Source organism: Bombus terrestris, chromosome 9 (assembly GCF_910591885.1).
Source record: "Bombus terrestris chromosome 9, iyBomTerr1.2, whole genome shotgun sequence".
Classification (NCBI taxonomy): Eukaryota; Metazoa; Arthropoda; class Insecta; order Hymenoptera; family Apidae; genus Bombus; species Bombus terrestris.
In genome coordinates this window covers 17,366,241-17,378,442 of record NC_063277.1, presented here as the reverse complement: position 1 = coordinate 17,378,442, position 12,202 = coordinate 17,366,241, and the positions used below count along the sequence as shown (strand labels likewise).

At 37.6% G+C, this 12,202-nt stretch overlaps 1 protein-coding gene across 7 annotated transcripts in view; it reads left to right on the top strand.

The window, feature by feature from the left end:
* Positions 1 to 4,840: 4,840 nt before the first annotated feature.
* Positions 4,841 to 12,202, top strand: part of LOC100644811 (neuroligin-4, Y-linked) — a 220,951-nt gene continuing 213,589 nt past the window's right edge. For 6 of the 7 annotated variants that reach the window (XM_048408536.1, XM_048408535.1, XM_048408537.1 and 3 more), the window contains exon 1: positions 4,841 to 6,286. The gene's annotated coding sequence lies outside the window, so the exon portion shown is untranslated. The remainder of the gene's footprint in view (positions 6,287 to 12,202) is intronic. The other variant, XM_048408534.1, reaches the window with a different exon arrangement.

The window sequence follows — 12,202 nt, the reverse complement described above, 5'->3', positions numbered from 1 at the left end:
GAATTCAGATTGACAGTGTCCCTTTTCAATCCTTAAACAACGTCTCTTCGGTGAAGAAGCTTTATGTTGTGTGTGTCGGTGATTCGTCGTTAATGGTCGTGTACATATGAACAAACTTTGATTTTCTAGAGCATTAGAAACTTTATTTTAATTACTTTACTTTAATTTAAGAAATGTAATAACTCATACATATACAAGATAATAGAAGCACATGAACTTCCTTGGAATTATTCTACTATGTTTGAAGAAGCTCCATTGTACAACTTCCTTGCTCATTAAACGTAGGAACTTTCTTCGTGCTATTTAACAGACACGGTTTAGTTTCCTCTTAGAATTCTAAGGTGTCCCGTTTGAAAAGTTTCGTCCCAAAGCTTTCAAATTTTGATTTAATTCGAAGGATTGTATCGCGCAATCTCGAAAATCGAAAGCTTCCGGGATATTCGGAAAATACCTGAAGAATATAATGATAACAATCGTCGTATTAAATGTTAAACATTTATGAGAAATTAAAAAATGCAAAAATGCGCATAATATGCAAAAGTATATAAAATATAAAGTTATAGTATTTGCCAGGTGAAAAAATCTCTACCTAGATCTTATTCTTTTAGTAGTGTTTGTAAAGATGCGAATATATACGGTCCAGTATTACAATGATAACTAAAATGATTTAATGAAAAATAAAATTCTATATGCGAGGTCGAAGAATATCGCTGAGTTACAAGAATGAACAGGCGAAATAACGATAAAGCATTTACACGTAGTCCAGAGAATTTCATAATGGAGCATAACATGGAGTGTCGAGGCAAGTATGTGTATGAAAAATACCTGTGAAATCAGATTCTTTGTAGAAAGAGATAGGCACGCGAGACGTGCTCTGTTCGCAATATACGACACACAAAGTATACTAGTGCACATCCTCTTTGAAACAGTATCATCGGTTGCTTCCTCATCTTCTGATATCAGAACGTTGTTCTTTTTTATCTGCAGAAGTTATTTACTCCAATTCTTTTTTATTACAAATATATTGATAAGGATACGAGATATTGTTTTGGTTTATTACTAACTAAAGCTACAAATATTTCACACGAACATATATATATTTCATATTTTCAAGGGATAAAAGTATTCTATGTCTTTACACATGTATAGGTTATTATTTAAAAAACGGAAAATTTGATAAGTTTTATTTTTGTCACGAGTCTTTCAATTTTAATGCATATTTTTATGAACTTCGTACCAAGATGAAAGCGTGGAGATTATGTGGCGATGTAGATGGTAAAATTTTCAAGAATATCGTCCAGCTTGGAAGTACCATGCTTTGTGAGCGTCGATCCGGGGTGTAATTTTGGTTATCATAAACGGACGACGATCATAAAGCATCGACTGGTATCTGTGTCATCTTTAGATCCTTGATCAACCTGGCTGCTGCGATAGTATACTATTCCGTTAAAGGAAGATCGTTTGTTGAAGGATAATATTACTACATGTTTATCCTTTAATATTGAATGTGCAAAATATAATTATTCGTTGTTTGTACAGAGTTCGTTTTATGTAATATGGCATAAAAGAACGATACATGTATAAAATTAAATATCTTTAATTAAATAATCTCATGTTCTATGAAAACTGTCGAGAGTGTGGGTTTTGTATATTCTTTTCGCATCACACTTTTAGTACAACTCTGTTACATTGAAATATTTTGGACGTCGCGTGTAGATACACATTACTGTTGAGAAAAATATAAGGTAGGTCGCGTTACTGAAAATCTCATGAGATATTTTAATTATTCCATTCTAATTTTCCAGAATTCCAAAATTTCAATCTCGGAAACAAAGAATAACGGCGCCTACAATATTCCTCCATTTATTTCTCTAAAATTTCAATTTGATCTTCAAATCTTCTTATCGTAGAAGGCGATCTTCCAATTCTAATCCAATACTTTAATAAAAAAAATCACTTTCTTTCCAATTTCTTGTTCGATTGGATCTACCTTGAAAATTCGTTGAATTCTGTAAAAAATATTGCTTGGCGAAGTTGAAAATCACGTTTCGTTGCGAGAACATGGAAATTCAAATTAACATATGACCAAAGGAGTCACGTACTGTGCTCTAAATCCGAGTCGAGTCCAAGCAAGAACTCGCGAACAACCTCGTACTTCACGCGTGCCACTTTAAGTCTCTACACGCCTGCAGAATTCACGACGCGGCTGCACGATTGCGTGACATGCACATGTACGCAGGGGGTAAACGCGCGTGGCTGCGCTAATCCGATGGTTTCTTCCCGCTAAGTTCGAATCCTGCTGCGAACTCGTAATCTTAGCCCTACACGAGTTCCCAATACGTTTCCCGATGCAGTTTCCTTCTCAGCGCTTGAAGTATCACGCTGTTTTCGCTTCTTTTCTTATTCGCATTTCGTTTTATCGCAGTCTTAATTTTACCTAAATTGCGATTCTTTAGAAACTCCGTGTTCTAATGGAAGATAACGTGAAATACAGTTTATATCGTATTTAGTATAACTTTGTATCTTTTTCTCGGATGGCGAGGAGAGGACGAATGAATTTTACCTGTTAGAGAAACTCTATCTTGGAACTCTATCTATTATTAATGAAATATTTCGGATTATTCGTGACGCGATAAATGTTTTGATTTCAGATTGGTTTGCATTCAAGAGATTTTTGGTAGAAGGATGAAGTAGAACGTAGCGTACATTGGATTTTATATAACTTTGTATCTTCTTTTTTAGTGGAGTAAGTTGCCGGATGTCAGGATACCACGAAGGAAATTCTCGGAGTCTACGTACAGCTAGTAAAATATTTGTTATTATTTATGGCAGATGCATTTCGAAAGTGGTTGGTGGTTTTGACGTGCATCCAGAAATATTTTGGTAGAAAGATAAGGTGGAATGTAGTTGATATCGCATTTTATGTATCCTTTTCTTTTACGATAAGGGTAGGCTATGCAGGTGCGTGACACTGTGAACACATTGCGACGAATATTTTGATGTTACTTGTAAAATATTTTTGATTATGAACGATACCCGGCACCGTGAACATTTTTGAGAACTAATTAGTGATTTTGATGTTAATCTACACGTAGTTAGACGTGGCACATATACTCCGTAGATATTGATGATAATAGTTGAAGTACCTACTAAGCTGAATCAGTGGCAGAACTGTAGATGCTGGTGCCACTAGAGAAGTACATGCATAATTTCGAAGTTGTTGCATTTGTGTATACAATATACATACACATATACGTTAGACGTGCATAGTGGATCTGAAATTTAGACTAGACTTTAGGATCCACTTCATACGAGAATAATTTGGTATTGTACTAATATTCTTAAAAGGCAATTATTAATACTGGTACAAAAGTATGGTCTTTAGATATTTTTATAGAACATTAAAAACTTCCCAGTCTAAAAAGTTTTATCGAAACTTCATCAGTTCGACCAAACAGCAAACACTACATCACAGTAATCATCCAATAACCTGCCATCTAATTTATGTATGATAATATCATTACGATCAAGCTAATAAATCAAGAAATTTTAGTTTTCTCTACAATTCAGCTCCAAAGTCAAGTAATAATCTTTAACTAAAATCCTGAGCCTATCTGTTTCTTAATTAAACTTGGAAATCACAGATACCATCTTACCAGCATTTACTAATACATTATCTAAGCAACGTTGCAGTGGTTAAATATTCCATTCTTCCCTTCTCAATGATTTAAGGAAGAAATTGACCTATCAACTAATCTCATCCACCTGAATCTGCTCATCAATCAACTCGCCCATCACCGCGCCTGACACTTATCAATACCCCATACAAATTCATCATCAACAACCAAACATCGCACCCCCTGTCCCTTCAGCCTGTCCAAAGAAATCGACCCATCGTAGCGATCACGCTGCAATAGAATGTTTATGTCCATAAATCTCGCCATCGACCTGTATGACACTCGGTAACGCGGCATATACAAATCTACCACCAATAACCAAACAACCACCCCCACACCTGTCTCTCTCTTTCCCCGATTGAACCAAGTCCGTTTCTACATCCTCTCGACGAACCTCATCCCTTTCCGACTTCTATACGCTTCTGTATCGGCGCGAGTTAACCCGATGGATTCCGGCACGGTCGCACGGCGTGGCGCGTACGCGCGAGCATAAGCCGCGTTGTCGGCGAGGCGTACAGACGGACGTACGGACGGACGTCGGATCGATCCGGTGGCAGAGGGGTTGTGGAGGCGGAGAGGCAGTTGGCGCGTTCAAGGGGTGGGCTAGCACACACAGTAAGAGGAATGGAGGGAGTGGTGGTCTGGTGAAGAAGGACGGAGATCCTTGGAAGCGGTGCGCCGTCGCAACGGCAGGACCGTCATCGTCGGGACCAGGCGAGAGCTTCGCCTGGTGGGGGCGAGACGAATGTTCCGTCTCGTTCCCACGAGCGTTTCCCCTCTGCAACCTAGCAGGCTGTGTTCTCGTGTCGCGTTGCACAGTCAGTTCATTCTTTCCTGTGTTTTCGCCCCTCTACTTTCAGCTGTTCAACCAAGTGTCTCTCTTTAGCTTAGATCTTAGGCTCGTCTCTCTTCCTCGTTGACCACCACCACCGCGTCCATTTCCCCTACGTGCGATCCTCTTTGTCCCTCTTGCAGGTCGACCATCTCTTCGTATCCCTGTTCCTCGCCGATCTTCATCCCCGTCGCGCTCACCAACCGTCGATCTCGGTTCGTTTCACGTGTCCCTGCTCCTCTCGCCACAGACAGACTCTTCCTATCTCTCTCGTCCACCCCCACTGACGAGGTCTCGCTCGCGCGCCGCTGGCAGCCCTGCAAAAACAAGCATACGGCAATCCCCAGTAGCACCCTGGTACACAGACCAGGCCAGAACGTCACACCGGGTGGCACTGGCGGCAGGTGTAACGTGGCCGTTATCCTCCGCGTCTCCACGTCACACACGGCCACGCCGTGTCACGTGCTAACCAACCGTCACGCGACTCGTCGAATACACTTTCACCTGGAACACTCGATTTATCCCGAAATCGGCCACGATCACTGTTGTCCGTTCTCCATTCAGGATTCCTTGGATGGTCTAGTTCGGTTTTGCTTGGCTTGGTCTGGCCTGGTTTCGCTCAAACTAAGATTGAATTGCCCGAGGCTTTGAGATACGTTCAAGATGTTTCTGTCTCTAAAATCTGTGGTTCCTTTCCAACCTTTGTGACACGATTGTGAAACGTGATCGAACGTGAAAGAACGATGGTCCTATAGATCGTTTGGCCAGTTGATACACGAGTCTCGTGTATGAGAAACTCGTGACTGGTTGGTGGGACGTCCAAGCATTGTGGTTCCGAGTGATAGCAGTTGGTTTACGACGCGAGTTGCAGACGTGTTTGGTGGAACGATATGTGAGGGATGTTTGATGATCCTCGGGGGTCTGACTCGGGACTCCGTTTCGAGAAGTTGGCGAGGAACTGTAGGGAACATTCGACGTCTATTGGGAACTATCGTATGTTATCAAAGACAAGAATATTTAATATTTATTGGATTATTCTCTGGTACCATAAGTAGCAGTACTATATATTCTTCTATGAATGACTGATTTCTCCAGTGATTCCAGTCGACTAAACTATGTTTACCAAAAAATAGCAACTATTAAATGCTGTAAATAAAAGGTAAGAAGACTCTCATAAAAGAGACAATTATACATAAACAAAAACAGAAGAGGAACTCAAGTTGCTATTGAATTTCAGCAACCATATCCATCGAAAATAGTTAAGCTAACGAAAGTAGTTAAGAGAGGAATTGGTCAGACCTGAATACAAGCTTAAACGGTTTTCATCTTCCTTGAAAAGAAATCTCATCCCCTGCGAGGTTAATCCCTCATAAAGTGTACACGTGTTTGAGGGAAATTGACGCATGTGGATAGAGCGGCGATACATGGGGTAGTTTTCGAGTGATCGAGCCGATTGGATGATATTTTCGCGAGGTACGCAGGTCAGGGGAAATTAAGTGGCGGACGAACGTGCGGCGAGGTGTTGGTTTCAGTCGGTCGGCGGACGTCGCAAGCCACGGTTCTCCAAGAAAAAAAGGAACGAGAGATGTAGTGTGTGTAGGTGCGTGGTGGTGCGATTTGTTTACTCGGAGGCGAGTGTTGACGGGAAGTGGCGGTGTTTGTCACGTTTCCGGATGTGAATGGAAACGGAACCCTATCTCGTTTTGGACAACAGATTATCGCGAGCATGAGGAACGGATACGTTCGACGAAGACGATCTGTTTGTGACACCCGATCGGTAAGATTCCTCTTTTCAAAGTTAATTTCTACTTTCATTGATGTTTTCGTGGTTAATTTGTCGTTACAGGTAATTGGAAAATTTTGTGTTTTATAATAATTTTGATTGTTGGTTCAAATATCGAATACGAATATTTTAACGGGTAGAGAATTTGTTAGAAATGTTGGAATTGTTGCAAAATGAGATGTAGATTGAATATTAAAATGATAATTTACTATTTCAGACTGATGTCACTGAAGATATTTGAATAATTTTGCGTTTCGTGACATCAATTTACGTTTGAAAAGAGTTGCACTTTTAAATGAAGAGAGAGAATGCTTAGATTTAGATTGAACCTTTAAATGATTTTCGTTCTCTGAATGGTGTGATTGGTTTAAATATCAGAAATGGATTTATCAATGAAAAAAAGGTTTGTTGAAAATGTATTAAGCTGAATCTTTAAAAAAGCAATTTTAAATCGTTTTATATAAATTAAGAGACAAATTAAAAACGAATTTGATATGATTCGAATTTCATAATTTTATAATATTTAACTTACACATCTATAGTATCATCTATACACGTATATATATTCATAAATAAGTTAGTAATTTAAAAATTTTAATATATCTCAGCTCTTGAAACAATCTTCTGTATCAATTATGCTATTACTATTCACGAGTATTTGATTTCTCAACAGAAATATTTAACAGTGGAGATAGGAACCTTTCTTGAAATTCCATATCGCAAATTACATTTTCAGTTATCGAATTATTTAACTCGCCCTCCATCCAGCAATACGAATCTCCAAAATTTTAATTATCTTTCGAGAATTGTAATTCAATCTAGTACTAATTTCCATCGTTGCTAACGATCGTGTTTCAATTTTGGAAATATCAAAATCTAACCTTCGCCTCTGCTGTAAATAACTAAAACAATTTTAATTAATTTTAAACGATCTACTGCAAATAATTCACGGTAATTCTACGATGTATTAGCAATCGTAATTAATATGATTAAAACGTTGGTCCTTTCCCACCCAGTGAAAATTAATCATTTACAAAGTGCTGGCGTGACACGATTTGCTTGATTCGCTTCATTTATTTAAAATTAGTCGCATCAAAACTCCACCATATTACAAACAACTCTATGTCATTTCCAATTGCATCGATATTCATCAACGCGGATTCGCCGAAACACTCCAAGTTCCTGCGAATTTTACGGTTTTGCAGATATGTCGATGGATCCACGACTATTTAAATACTAAAATCTGGCAAATCGACGTCCATTCCAATTTCAGTTTAGAACGATCGGAATAAAATGTAAAATGCATATACCCAGCTGTGGAATAACTAAACAGTGAATTTTATATAAAATGGTAATAGGCCATGCTGTATAGTTGTTTGAGTGTATTTTTCGTATTTCCAAATAGTAATCGTTCTTGTTCTGTGCTGAATGAATCGTACGAAGGGTTGACTTTTTGCGATTAGAATTTCGTTGAACTATGGGTAAAAGAATTGCAATCGATAACAGCTTTTTAACTTGGTTGGCAAATATAGGAAATACAAATTGTCATAGACGAATTAGTTGCTTGATTGATAAATTCAGTTTAATTGGAATATTAATAAAATAATACGATCTATAGAGAATTAACAGGTTTATTTATACTGGCTTTCTTCAAATTGTTTGGAATATTAAAAATTATGTATGACACCTGTTTAATGCATAAAATAAAAATATTAATTTATATTTTCTTCCAAGAATTAGAAATAATTTCAGACAGATAAAAGATTCAAGGTAATAGCCGGTAATACGTGGAAACTTTTTCATACCTCCACATAACTATATTTAAATTAATGGAAATTAATATTCTTCCTTTGACAGATAAAGATGAAAGGATGATATTTAATTAAATTTTAATGAAAATTCATTGCTACGAAATTTTTCTACAAACGAGATTCACGTATGTATATCTGAAATTAAATATGAATAAAAATAGCATGCATTCATACGTATGTACAGAAATGTGCTCTTACAAATGTAATGAACTTTTCCTAGAAATTGCAAGTCAGCTACTTTTATTATTTCATTCTTTTCCTAATAACGAAACCTTTTTAAATCGAGATTCGTTTATATCCGAACATGATCATTAAAGGAAACATCGTTTATTCAAACTCTGATATCGTTGCATTCTCATAAATTCGCGGAATTTTTACAGGAAATTATGCGTTGATCCTTTACGTTGCCTCGTTGGTTTCCCAATTATTAATTGTGTCGTATGAACAAGAAAATTAGAAAACATTGTCCATTCATATGCTCACAGAAATGCATTTTTATAAAATTACAAAACCCTCCATTTCACTGTCTTATTAATATCTATAGTACGTTATGCTCTTTGTGGACACGAAAATGGAAATGAGAAATTTTGATACGTTCACAACCGCATGCATTTGGAAGCAAAAATGTAGGGACAGTTTTGTTCACCAGTCGAGTCGCTCCCAAAATCGGCCAATACTTTTCTACTCTCCTAATGTTCTCTTCAATTTCTATTTGCCTTGTAACGAAGTTTCTTGAACAGAATTGACTCTGTTCACGACTGATCACGACTGAACGATAAAGAAAAGTCATATTTCCCTATTATTCTTTCAACGTGGAGGAGTAACAGGTAGAAGTTGGGAAACTACGTCGATTCTAATCGGAGTCGGGCTTCTCGTTCAATTTGTATAGAGTGGTTTACGTGTGACAACGAGGATGACAGAAATTCGTAGTTGTTTCTTGACAAAAATTGAATTTATAGACAAGAAAGAGATGTGTCGTAATAGTAGTGTTATTTTTATTATTGTTTGTTATTTCTGTATTTAGAGGTAGGATCGCAATAGCTATTATTTTATTCTTTGGATAAATCTATCATACCGTTTTGAGCTGAAAAATCTTTATTACTCTTTCTTACATGGACTAAGGATAAAAAATAAAAGAATATTTTAAACCTATCGATTAAATCTATCGATTGTATCTCGAACCATCTTCTAATTACTATTTATTGTAACTAGCGTTGTCATTTTCAACAATTATCGTTTATTTTTTTTCTGTTTTTATCTTGCTATACTACACTTACATACTGGTAGAATAGTCGTTGAATCGATCCGATCGGTCGATCGGAAAAACTGGCCGTCTGGCTAAGTTCGTTCGTCTCTGAATACAAAATCCAGCAATTCAATTTCCGTGACTGCTTATCGATTGCATGTATCCGCCGTTTCGCTTTTATTCCGTTTAACGCTTGAACAGTGGCGTTCCTCGTCGCGCACGCTCTTTGAAATTATCGTGGCTTAGAGCAACGCTGGTCTTAATGAAACTGGTTGAGAATGTTTGTGATCGTGCGTGTCTCGCGAATCGAGAGAAATCGAGCTGTGCTTCCAGCTAGTATCGGTTTGATCTTCGTGAGATAATATCGAAACTCGGTACAGCGAGTGATTTCGTTTACTATCAGACAGCGACACTTCGTTTAATTCTTCAAGTACAAGGGATATTTTTCAGGTGTACCGATACAACTTACGACAATAAGTCGCTTGCTTTCGAAACTAGCACCACGTAACCCGCGTCGATATAAACGTAAAAAATTGAAAAATCAACGAACAGAAAATTCAACGAGCTTTCACCGCACCTAGATCCAGCTAAGAGCTTCTTAACACATTGCGTACGGCGCTGCGCGCCCTCAACGCGTTCCCAGGACCCGCACATTTTTCATCGGCACAGATCTACCGATGTGCTGGCTATACAGACTGATTGTTTTTACATGCTTGGAGTGTCAACATTCAGTTGTTTTGCTAATCGTTTGTCACAAGAATGCACAAGGCTTCATTACCCTGGTAACATAACAAAAACATTTGTCTCTGGTTGCTTAAGTCATCGATTCAGTCGAAAAAACATAAAAACGAGATGATCTCGTGATCCGTACGTAACGTGTTAACACGCAAATAAAATTTCCTCAATCGTTTAAAAGCGTATTATCAACGTGAAAAATTGATCGTGCCTGGATCTCTGGTTTTCGGCAAAAAATCCGAGGAAAAGTTCGATTCTGCTTGTCTCGAAACAAGATTTCGAGAGCCGACAGACCGAGGCAGCGGTGGCTGGCAGGTGTCATCGATCGACAAAGGGAAAGTTCAACGAGCTGCAGCGTGAAGTTCGCGGCCAATTTCCCGGCGATCCCGAGCTCACGAGCGAGCTGCGATCTTGCCGTGGCTCGAACACGAAGCTGATATCGCTGCCACCAGTCAGCTTTTCATTATCGTCGCACAGACGTCAACTGCTTCACTGTGGGATCGAGTGTTCCCTAATTAAGCCGGCCGGATACCGCACTCTTCTTCGTTCCATGTCAACCGCGAGCTTGCCACGTGGCTGCTCGCTCGTTGAACAAACGTCGTCGTTTAACCTCGCGGGAAACCAGCCTTTTCGTCGCCGAAGAATCCTATTTTCTTTATGCAAACATCGCTGTCATGTGTCTTCAGAGACGCGTTGCGTCTTACACGTCAGATTATTCGATATTTTCTTGGGTTTTTAGCGAAGGATACAGGCGATTGCTAGATCGCGGATTTTTCTGCAAAGTCATATTTCTGAGGAAATAATTAGAAAGGTCGGACCCAGGCTGTGATTAGTTTCATCCTATCAAATATTATAGCAGTCGTTGTATTTTGAATATTTTATATACTTCTGTGTATTGCATTCTGCGTATTCTATGAATTTTTTGATTACGGACTTTCTTAAACGATAATTTGCTAATTGATGATATTAGAGTATGGATAAATGGTAAATTGTGAGTCGTAAACACAAACACTTTTTGGAACTTAATAATTTTGTAATTCGTAGTTGAAAATCGGTGTAGCGTACAAAGTAGAACATTGTAAACTAATAATATTACATCGATACAGACGTCGAATTAAATTCTACACGTTCGGTTGATAAATTTCTGAACAAAGTTTAAAGTTTAATTCGACACGGGTGAAACAGACTATCGTGCACTTACTCGTGCGCAATTGTACATCGATTTATATATATTCACGCGCTTGATCCGTGCATACGTTATACCGATTAAACGGAGAATAATAAACCGTGGATACGTGATCTAATTACCATAATTGTCGATTTGATTATACCGAATAAAGATTTATTGTGTACGAATTAGTTCCTATGTACGAGACAGTATAAATTAGTGAATTAATTATGTAGATAAACCCGAATCGTTGTTGTTTTTCATTAAAACACATCAATTTCGTTTTAACTCCATCTACGTTCGCCTGGCGTCCACGAAAATTATCCGTTTGTTCATTCCGAGAATTGAAAAAAGCTATTAAAATAATAACAAAGCAGAATTTCTTTATTCCCTGTAAGTAACTCGAGTAATGTAATTAAAGGGTTGGCTTTCGCAGGATTAAATATTTTAATTGAATTAGTCTTCGTTCGAGATACAAGTTTTAAACTAATATTTTATTTATTTCTTTTGAAAGAAGATTTTCTGTAAAAAAACGCCTACAATGTCACTCATAATTAAGTAATATAGTATTTATAATTAAAATACTTGAGTAAATCGTAAAAGTTTTAAGATACGATCCCAAAATTTGAATAAACTCCAAACTATTTTATCATAATAATTGATAAATTATCTAATATACGTAAATTATAAAATTATAAAATTACACAAATTTTTAGATACTTCACTAAAATAATAAGAAAATTAAAATATATTTTCCAGCGATATTGTACAAGAAATACGCATAAGTCGTCGCAATGATTTACGAAAATTCGATAAAGAATCCGACCAACTCCACCTTACGTAAAATTTCCAAGCATCCCAATTTATTCGTACGTTTCACTTTCGCCCACCACTGCCTTCAAAATTCCACAGCTGCCCAACCCCACAGTCAAACGTTCCCCAAAAAGACC